Consider the following 8,759-nt stretch of genomic DNA (forward strand, 5'->3'; position numbering starts at 1 on the left):
GGGCTATTACCTGGTAGCAATTGGCAGCGCTATTAAAGTGCGAGGGAGTCTCGCTGTGCGGGACACCAGCGCGGGCCTGTCCAGGCCACCCCTCTTTCTTCCACCATCGGGAGGACAATAGGTAAGCGCAAATTAACTTTTAATTCTGTCACAGAAAACGTAAAAGTCCCTCGTAAGTGTGCCTCAATCATCTCGTATCTCCCAACAGCCATGGGAGCCCTATCAGAAGAGATCCAGAGTGCAGAGGAAAGGTTAGGCCCGGGGTTGCTAGAAAGGCATCAAATAAGTTGTCTAATGAGCTGCTGGTGAAAAGAGACCAGACTGGGACAGTTGGTCATGGCAAAGGTCGGGGTGATTCCATGCAAAATAATTCTACACCAAGAACATCAGAGGGAGGCAATCCTAGGGTGGATTCTCCTTCCCCATTAAGAGAAGCTCCTGCAAAACAAAAAAGTGAAGGTGCCCAAAAGTTGGTACTGTCGAGGTCAAATTATTAACCGGTAACTCTCCCTCTAGTTCAAAGTTCAAATTTATTTGGTATAGACCTACTGAGGTCAACAAATACAGACAGAATTTCAAAACTTTCATCGTAATACCCTTAAACAGCTTTGATCATTTATAATTTTTAAAACCTTTATCATAACGGGTATCAAAATAACTTTAAAAAGCTCTTTAAGAATTTATACAATTGATAGCAGGCAAATTCATCAGGTGGTGATTTACAGAGCTTAATTAGACCTTGTGTAGAAGAGACATCGTATCTGAGACTAATTGACCTTAAATGCTGCCGCTGGGCTTCTACCAAGGTTGGATTAGGGCAAACTGTCAATAAATGAGGTAGATCTTCTGCTCCTTCCTTACACAGGTCACAGAGCCCTGTTCTGTTTTCAGAGTTAGTCTACTTTGCTATGTATACTTTCAAAGGGAGGATTTCCAACCTCAGAAGAATACAGCGCTGTAGCCTGTGATCTAGTGAGAAATTAATGTATTTCTCGGATTTATATTTGATATTATTTGCACATTGTGAATAGTGTTTTAATTGTATAGTGTTCTACATCCAGGTCGAAGCTTATTCTTGGTTTCAGATTCTTTAAAAAGAGCTTAAAAGGGCTACTGTGCAGTGAGACAGGTTAAGAGCTAAATTAAGATTCTTAGTGTGTATCGCGGCGACTCATCTCTGAAAGTTTCCAGTTTTAAAATGTACCTTAAAGTTTCAGGATCAGCATGTAATAGGTAATACCCATCTTAATATATTAGAGATAGCCCTAGCATATGTACTAGCTAAGTAAAGCTCGAGGTGAAGTGCTTGGACCGGAACAGCTTGATTTACTTTTACCAGTTTGTGTAGAAGATTCCCTTAACTCGTTTTTACAAATTGCCAGCTTTTGATATGTATATACTCTAAGGCATATGTTGAGATGGGAGGGATTTTCATACGATAAACCTCTAGCAAGGTTGGAAATGCCTGTTTCCGGAAGAATATAGTCTCAGCAGTGCCCCTACATGGGAATCTGCCTTTCAACCTATGGGATATAAATGGGAGGAGTTCTGTAAAGTTTGGGGAAAAATTGGACCTAAGTAGGTGTATTCTTTGACAGACTCCAATGGTTTTCCTCCCAATGTTCAATTGAAAGGTCGGAGTTGTGTTTTTCCCGGAAAAGACACTCCCTCTATTTCTCATCAGTAAGTGGAAACGCCCCTGGATAACTAACATTTGTTGCATCTATCTTTGAAATCAGCTGTGGGTAATCTGATCCAGTCCCGATTAGAACCACTACTCACGATTTATGAGAATGTAGCTACATTTGTTGGTTTTACTATGGAAGGGTTGGTGGGGAAAATTTCAAGTAGAGACTATATTGATGAACTTGAATGCAAGGCATGTGGAAAATGGGACCAAAGTATACAGAAGGTTGGTTATGTTGGGGGGGGGGGGGGGGGGTGTCAACCCCAAAATTGTAATCCGGGCCATGTTACACCTAAGCCTGGTGAGGCTAAATCTAGAAAGGGACCTGGTCCTAGGGTGTCAAAGTAGCCCTGCTCATTGTGGAGTTTACCCTCCTTCTCTTTCAGGGAATTTGCCTCATTTATCATGCAGGAAAACACTACACAAAATAGATTCTAGTCATCAACTGAACCAATTCTCGGGGTTGGCTGTATGTGAATATTACATTTACACCCTGAGGCTACACCCTTGGTTGCGGTATTAGCAGGGGTACCTCTGTTAAGAGCTGAAACAATAGAATCTACTTTAGAGCTTATTCAAAAAATTGGTGCAAAAATCTGTCAGAAAATGGAGCACAGGTTTTCTCCCATATAATCATGACCAGAATGGTGGGATGGGTAGGTTGGAGAACCAAACTGGAAGAGGGGGATTGTGTTATAATCAACTTTGACCAGATTGCTATTGCAGGGAGGGTGTTCCATGGAAGCTCTAACCGGGCCCTGGAGGTAGATCACTGCCACTTGGTTTCTTTTATCCCCCAAGAGAAGCAGCCCAGGCTGGATCCTCTATATATCCTCTCAGACCAGCTTTTGCTTGAGTGGGGAGCCCTCCTGGGAACAGAATGGAAACATAGATTTTCTCTATTGGCTGGATCCCCCCATATGCCATCTAAGACCAGCTTTGGCTCAAGTTGGAGGGGGGGGGGGGGGGGGCGGAGGTTCGGCTCCTGAAACCAGTATGGAAACATCAAACACATTTGCTCTATTGAGCCACTTGGATAGCAATGACTGACTCGCAGCACCTCTCCCTCCCCTAACACAGACCACGGAAAAATAAAAAATTGACAAACGCCTCTCTATACAAGACGAGGTAGCCAGCACAGTTACACTTAAAGGTCCTTAGTTAGAATATCGTTGGGCTAAAAAACAAAAGAGAAGATACAGGATGGGTAGATATTTAAGTGAGCCCAATGTGGTGGGCCTGCAAGAAACCTGGGAAATTGATCAAACCTTTTGGGTGGATGGTTTCACGACCTACTTTGAACCCGCCTGACCTTGACTGGCGGGAGCTGAATAATTTGGGTACCTGTAAGCTTGATTCTAGCGCCAGCAACTTCTTAGTGGTTCAAATAACCCCCCTGCGAACGCGCCAATTACTCATGAATTTTTATAACTCTTTTGAGAGAAATTTTATGAATGAACATTTGTAAAGTCAATCCTTTTTAGAGTCGCATAGGGAGAAGCAAAATACTTTTTATTCATTGTTCATTTTGGGGTATTTTAATGTGCACTTACGCACAAAGAATTGCTAGGTTTCTTTTTTCCTTATTTTAATTTTAATTCATGGAATACAAAAATTGCAGGTGAAAGATTACCATTAATACGTTACAAATAACAAGTTTCATTAAATTAGCCATAAATAGGTATCATCATGGAATCATTAAAGCAGGGCAAAAAATTCATTCGGAGTACCCAGTAGCTTATTTAAACAGACACCCAGGTCGATACTGGCCCCCAAAATCCTCCTCCCTTTGATTATTCCCTTTTTACCCTTCCGTTCGTAGAGTGCTGTTTCTAAATTGTAAACATACAAAAAGCACCCCTTCCATTGCTGAAAGGTTCGAGGTAGAGGGGTCTAGCCATGCGGAGGCCACACACAGCCTCAAAACCGCCATAGCAATGAATTAAACCTTCCCCAGCCCCTCTGTCAATATCCTCTACGTTAGATGCCTGGCATCTAAAACAAGTACCCCACATCTCCTCCCCACAATTTTTGCTGGAGTTGCATACAGATCGACAATAGTTTCATAAAGTTGTGATTGCAGATTTGCTGAACACAAATGTGACCCCAAGATCAAGTGATTTAAAGAAGCCGGAATCAGATATATCAAGCCTAGACTGCCACGTCACATTGTTTCTCCAGATCATCCAGGATCCTGTCCATTAAACAACCATATATTTGCGAGATTGAGGGACTTATGTCTTTTGTTAACATTTCCATCAAGGGACTCTGTAGTTCCATATCAGTCGAAGAGCCAGGTCTTCAGAGCCTTCCTGATAGTGTTCAGAGCCTTCCTGATAGTGTTCAGAGCCTTCCTGATAGTGTTCAGGGTGGGGCCACGTCTGTCAATGGGGAGCTCGTTCCAGGTCCTTGCTGCGATGTAGGAGAAGAATCTTCCTCCTGTTCTGGCTCTGCAGATGCATGGGGTATCAGCAAGGAGGAGGTTGGTGGAGCGGAGGTTTTGTTTGGGTACGTGGAGGGTGATTGTCATTGAGGTATTGAGGTCCGGTGTTGTGTAGGTGAGTATCTTGAAGGGGACTCTTCATGACAGGGAGCCAGTGGAGCCCGCATAGGTGTTTGCTGATGTGTTCGTGTCGAGGGACCTCAAGGATGAGTCTGGCGGCAGTATTCTGTGTTTGGAGCTTGCGGAGTAGAGGCTTGTTGATGCCGGCTTAGAGGGCGTTTCTGTAGTCCAGCCTGCTGGTGATGAGTGCGTGGGTGACTGTTTTTGTTGCCTCGGTGGTGGTCCATTTAAATGTCTTACGGAGGATGCGGAAGGTGTGGAAGTAGCTGGAGGGGATGGTGTTGATCTGTCGATTCTTGGAGAGTGAGGAGTCTAGTACGATGCTGAGGATCTTGGCATGGTCCATGGGGGTCAGAGGGGTGCCAAGGGCGGTGGGCCACCAGGAGTTGTCCCATGCCGCAGGGGTGGGTCAGAGGACGAGGACTTCCATCTTCTCTGAGTTGAGTTTGAGGCAGCTGTTGCTCATCCAGACTGCGACGTCCTGCATTCCTTCCTGGAAGTTGTCTGGTGGTGGTGGTCCTTGGTGAGGGAGAGGATTAGCTGAGTGTCGTCTGTGTAGGAGACTATGCTGAGGCCGTCGGGGGATGGCGGCGAGGGGTGCCATGTAGATGTTGAAAAGGGTTGGGCTGAGTGATGATTCCTGTGGGACTCTGCAGGTGATTTCCGTGGGTTTGGAGAGGAATGGTGGCAGTCTGATCCTTTGGCTCCTGCTGGTGAGGAACAATCTGATCCAGTCGAGGGCGGTGCTTTTTGTGCCGGCGTCCTGTAGTCTGGCTGCGAGTGTGCAGTGGGAGACTGTGTCGAAAGCTGCTGATAGAGCGAGTAGAATCAGGGCTGCTGTGTGGCCTTGGTCGAGGAGGGTGAGGATGTCGTTGGTGGCAGTGAGTAGGGCAGTCTCGGTGCTGTGGTTGCTTCGGAATCCGGATTGGGAAGGGTCGAGGATGGCGTCTTCAATTAACCTTGTCAGTTCTGCATTGACTGTCTTCTCGGCGACTTTAGCTGCAAAAGTGAGGAGCGGGATGGGCCGATAGTTCTTGAGGTCAGTCTGGTCTGCTCAAGGCTTTTTGAGTAGGGGCCTGACTTCTGCGCGTTTCCAGTCGTCGGGAAAGGAGCCGGTCTCGAAGGTGGTGTTGATGGTGCGTTGCTCATAAATTGAGGGGACGTAGCCTACAACATCTCCTTCCATTGCCTTATTAAATAATCGGCTGTAATATTGAAAGGCTGTCGCTAGGTAAAATAACTTGAAATTGGAGAGCCCCCCACCCTCTCCTATCCCTGGGTAGGCACAGAAATGTGTTAGCCCTCCAAGTCCGACCATAAGACCAGATGAACCTTGCCACCATTCTCTCAATTGATTTGAACCAGTCGCTATGAACCTCCAGAGGAATTGTACAAAAAACATACAACAGCTTTGGCAATATCATTTTAACAAGTTGCATCTACCCATTATGGAGAGCTTCAAATTATACTATCAATTAAAAATCCTTCTTGATCTTTTTCATAATAGGGTTTACATTTGAAACAACTATACATTTCACCTTAACTGTGATACTGATTCCCAAGTAGAGAGCTTCCTCTACAATCCTATCTGAGGTGGTCGTATGTCTATATCAAAATCTGAGTTTTAACTTTGTTCAAAAGAAATCCTGACTGATTCCCTAATGCTTCTGCTATCATTTCCACACAGCTGAGAGCCCCATCTGGATTTGTGGTGACTATTGCATGTCGTCGGCATAGGCCAATACTTTGGTGCCCCAGCCCTGAAGACTAACCGGAGGATGTCCAGAGAGGCTTCCAGAACCTTTATGAAAGGGATCGATGTACAATGCAAATAGCAGGGGAGAAGAGGGACAGCCCTGCCTCATTCCCCTGTCAATTGAGTAGGGCTCAGATTCTGCTCCCATTATTTGTAATCATGCATTGGGATTCAGATACATTACCCAAATTGCATTGATAAAAGACGACCCCAGGCTGTTAGTCCATAGTCGGCCAAAGATAGCCCCACAACACTCTATCTAAGGCCTTCTCCGCATCGAGTAAGGTGCCACCCCCCCCCCATAGGTTTTGCAAGGACTTTGGCGGCATCGAACAATAAGATTACTCGCCCTACATGGTCTGCAGTCTCTCTCCCCTGAATAAATCCATGCTATTGTGGTGGAACAAGATGCTGTATTACACTATCTAGCCGACTCGCAAGGATTTTTAGAATACAACTTGACATCACTATTTAGCAATATGATTGGCCTAGAATAGCCCAAGGCTGTAGACTCCCTTCCTTTCAAAAAATGACCATATTAGCAGAATTCCAAGAGCCAGGCGGGTACACACCCTCTCGAACTGCTTTAAACAGCCCAAGCATTTCCTGAAGGATTTCTTTAGAAAAGCTTTGTAGAACTCTAAAGGAATCAAATCTGTTCCCACTGTTTTCCCTGATGGAAGAACCTGAATGGTCTCCTGCTTCTCTTCCGTTGAGAAGTCTGCCCCTAATGGGGATCTCGCCTCCTGGGTAACTTTAGTACAGGGAACTAAATCCATGTATTCCGCCGAGGGCTGCAGATACCCTACAGGCGCAGCTTTATAGAGAGCAGAATAAAACTCCCTGAATGCCTCTCTGACCTCTGTTAGCAGGTTGCCTTGCATACTAGTTATCTGGCTAATATGTCCTACAGCCTGCTGTTGCCTTGACCTAACTGCAAGAATCTGCCCCACCCGTTCACTATACTCCTAAAACTCATGGCTTTTAGCCAGGAATCTCCCAGCGGTTTTCTCCGCCATAGTTTCATTCAGGCTTGCCTTATTTACAGCTATTAAATTTAACCCCGGTGTTACATCACACCCCTTGGCCACCGTGCTGATCAATTCTACTTCCAGGAGACTGAGTTTAAAAAAAAAAACTTTTTATTATTGATATATCACAGTAGATTGTAACATTTGTTGTGCCACTTTTCATCAGACATCGGACCAGTCTTCCTGCCAAAAGTCAAGATCACTTTTGTTAGATTATATTTCACTACACCCTCCTGCCTGGTACTCGTTAGGTCTTCCTCTCCCAGGGACCGTTGGGGTACATATATTTCCTCTATACATGCTCCATATTTATTCCCTTTTCTTAGGGCACCCCCTTCTTTCGTAAATGGATTTTTCTGCCACCATTGCGCTATCCATGTCTCTCTCCAATTCCGCCACAGTGGGCGGCGCTTCCACTCTCCATTTTCTCGCTTTGTTACGTTTGCCTAACGTACAACCCAGCATAACCAAGAGATGTTCCTTTTCATTGAGGTCTGTTGGTTCCCATATGTTGAGCAGGCATAATTGTGGTGTTTGTTGCAGCTGTTTACCTAGTATTGTTTGCAGTTGTCATTGCGCTCCAGTATCTTTTGAATGAGGAAGCAACCACAAATATGATAGAATGTACCCTCCTCCCAGCATTGTCGTCTACATGATGCATCTTCCTTTCGTTTCATTTTCACCAGTGTATTGCAGGAGTAATATGTTCTGTGCAGGACTTTAAGTTGTATTAATTTCAGTCTAGAGCTTGTAGCAACCTCCCTAGGTGATGCAAGCGCTTCTTGCCAGTCCTCGTCTTCTAAGTCGCCCAAATTACTCTGCTGTTTCTCCCGCATTTTTGCGAGGGGGTCTGGCATAGCATTTAATACCTTTCTGTAAGCCTTTGAGATTGCCTTTCCATCAATTTGGTTGGATAATAGTCTGTCTTCTAATGGGGTTGATTCTGATAGTTTAGCCTGGTGGGAGCACCAACATTATTGCGTGTCTAATTTGTAAATATCTAAGTCTGTCGCCATCTCAAATTCCTTTCTTAACTTCTCAGAGGGCTTGATTTTGTCTTTTGCCCACAAGTCTCCCACTGTTGAGATGCCAATCAGATCCAATTTGTCAAAAGCCCTGTTGTCTAGTCAGTTCTCCAAGTATATGCGCATCCCACAGTGTCGTAATCTGTTATTTTATGCTCTATTCCTGGATGTTTTGCTATCTTGTGCCAGAGATGGACCGTTTGCTGTGTTGGCCCTATTAACACCTGTTTGGGATTGGTGTAGAGCGCTAGTCTATGGCCTCTTGGTCCCATCAGAAATTTGGCCATTTGGTATGCTGTCTGTTTGTGGGCCGTATATCCATTGGTTGATTACTGACAACTGTGTTGCCCAATAATACAACCGGATATCTGGGAGGGCTATTCCACCCTCATACCAGTTCTTCACAAGCTTGCGAGTGGCTATTCTTGGGGGTTTTCCCTCCCAAAGAAAGGATTTTATTTCGTTGTCCATTTGGGAAAAATATGGGTGTGCTATGGGGAAGGGTGTGTTTTGTAGGACGTACAGAAACCTAGGAAGTGCCATCATTTTAAAGAGGGCCCACTCGGCCCAGAAGTGACAGTGGTAGGGTTTTCCAATGGTTTGCGTCATCTTCTAATCGTTTAAGGGTTCAGAGGAGGTTGCATGTATAACAATTGATGGATCTCTGGTAACCTAAATCCCCAAATAACGGAATCCT

Source organism: Triturus cristatus, chromosome 11 (assembly GCF_964204655.1).
Source record: "Triturus cristatus chromosome 11, aTriCri1.1, whole genome shotgun sequence".
Taxonomy (NCBI): domain Eukaryota; kingdom Metazoa; phylum Chordata; class Amphibia; order Caudata; family Salamandridae; genus Triturus; species Triturus cristatus.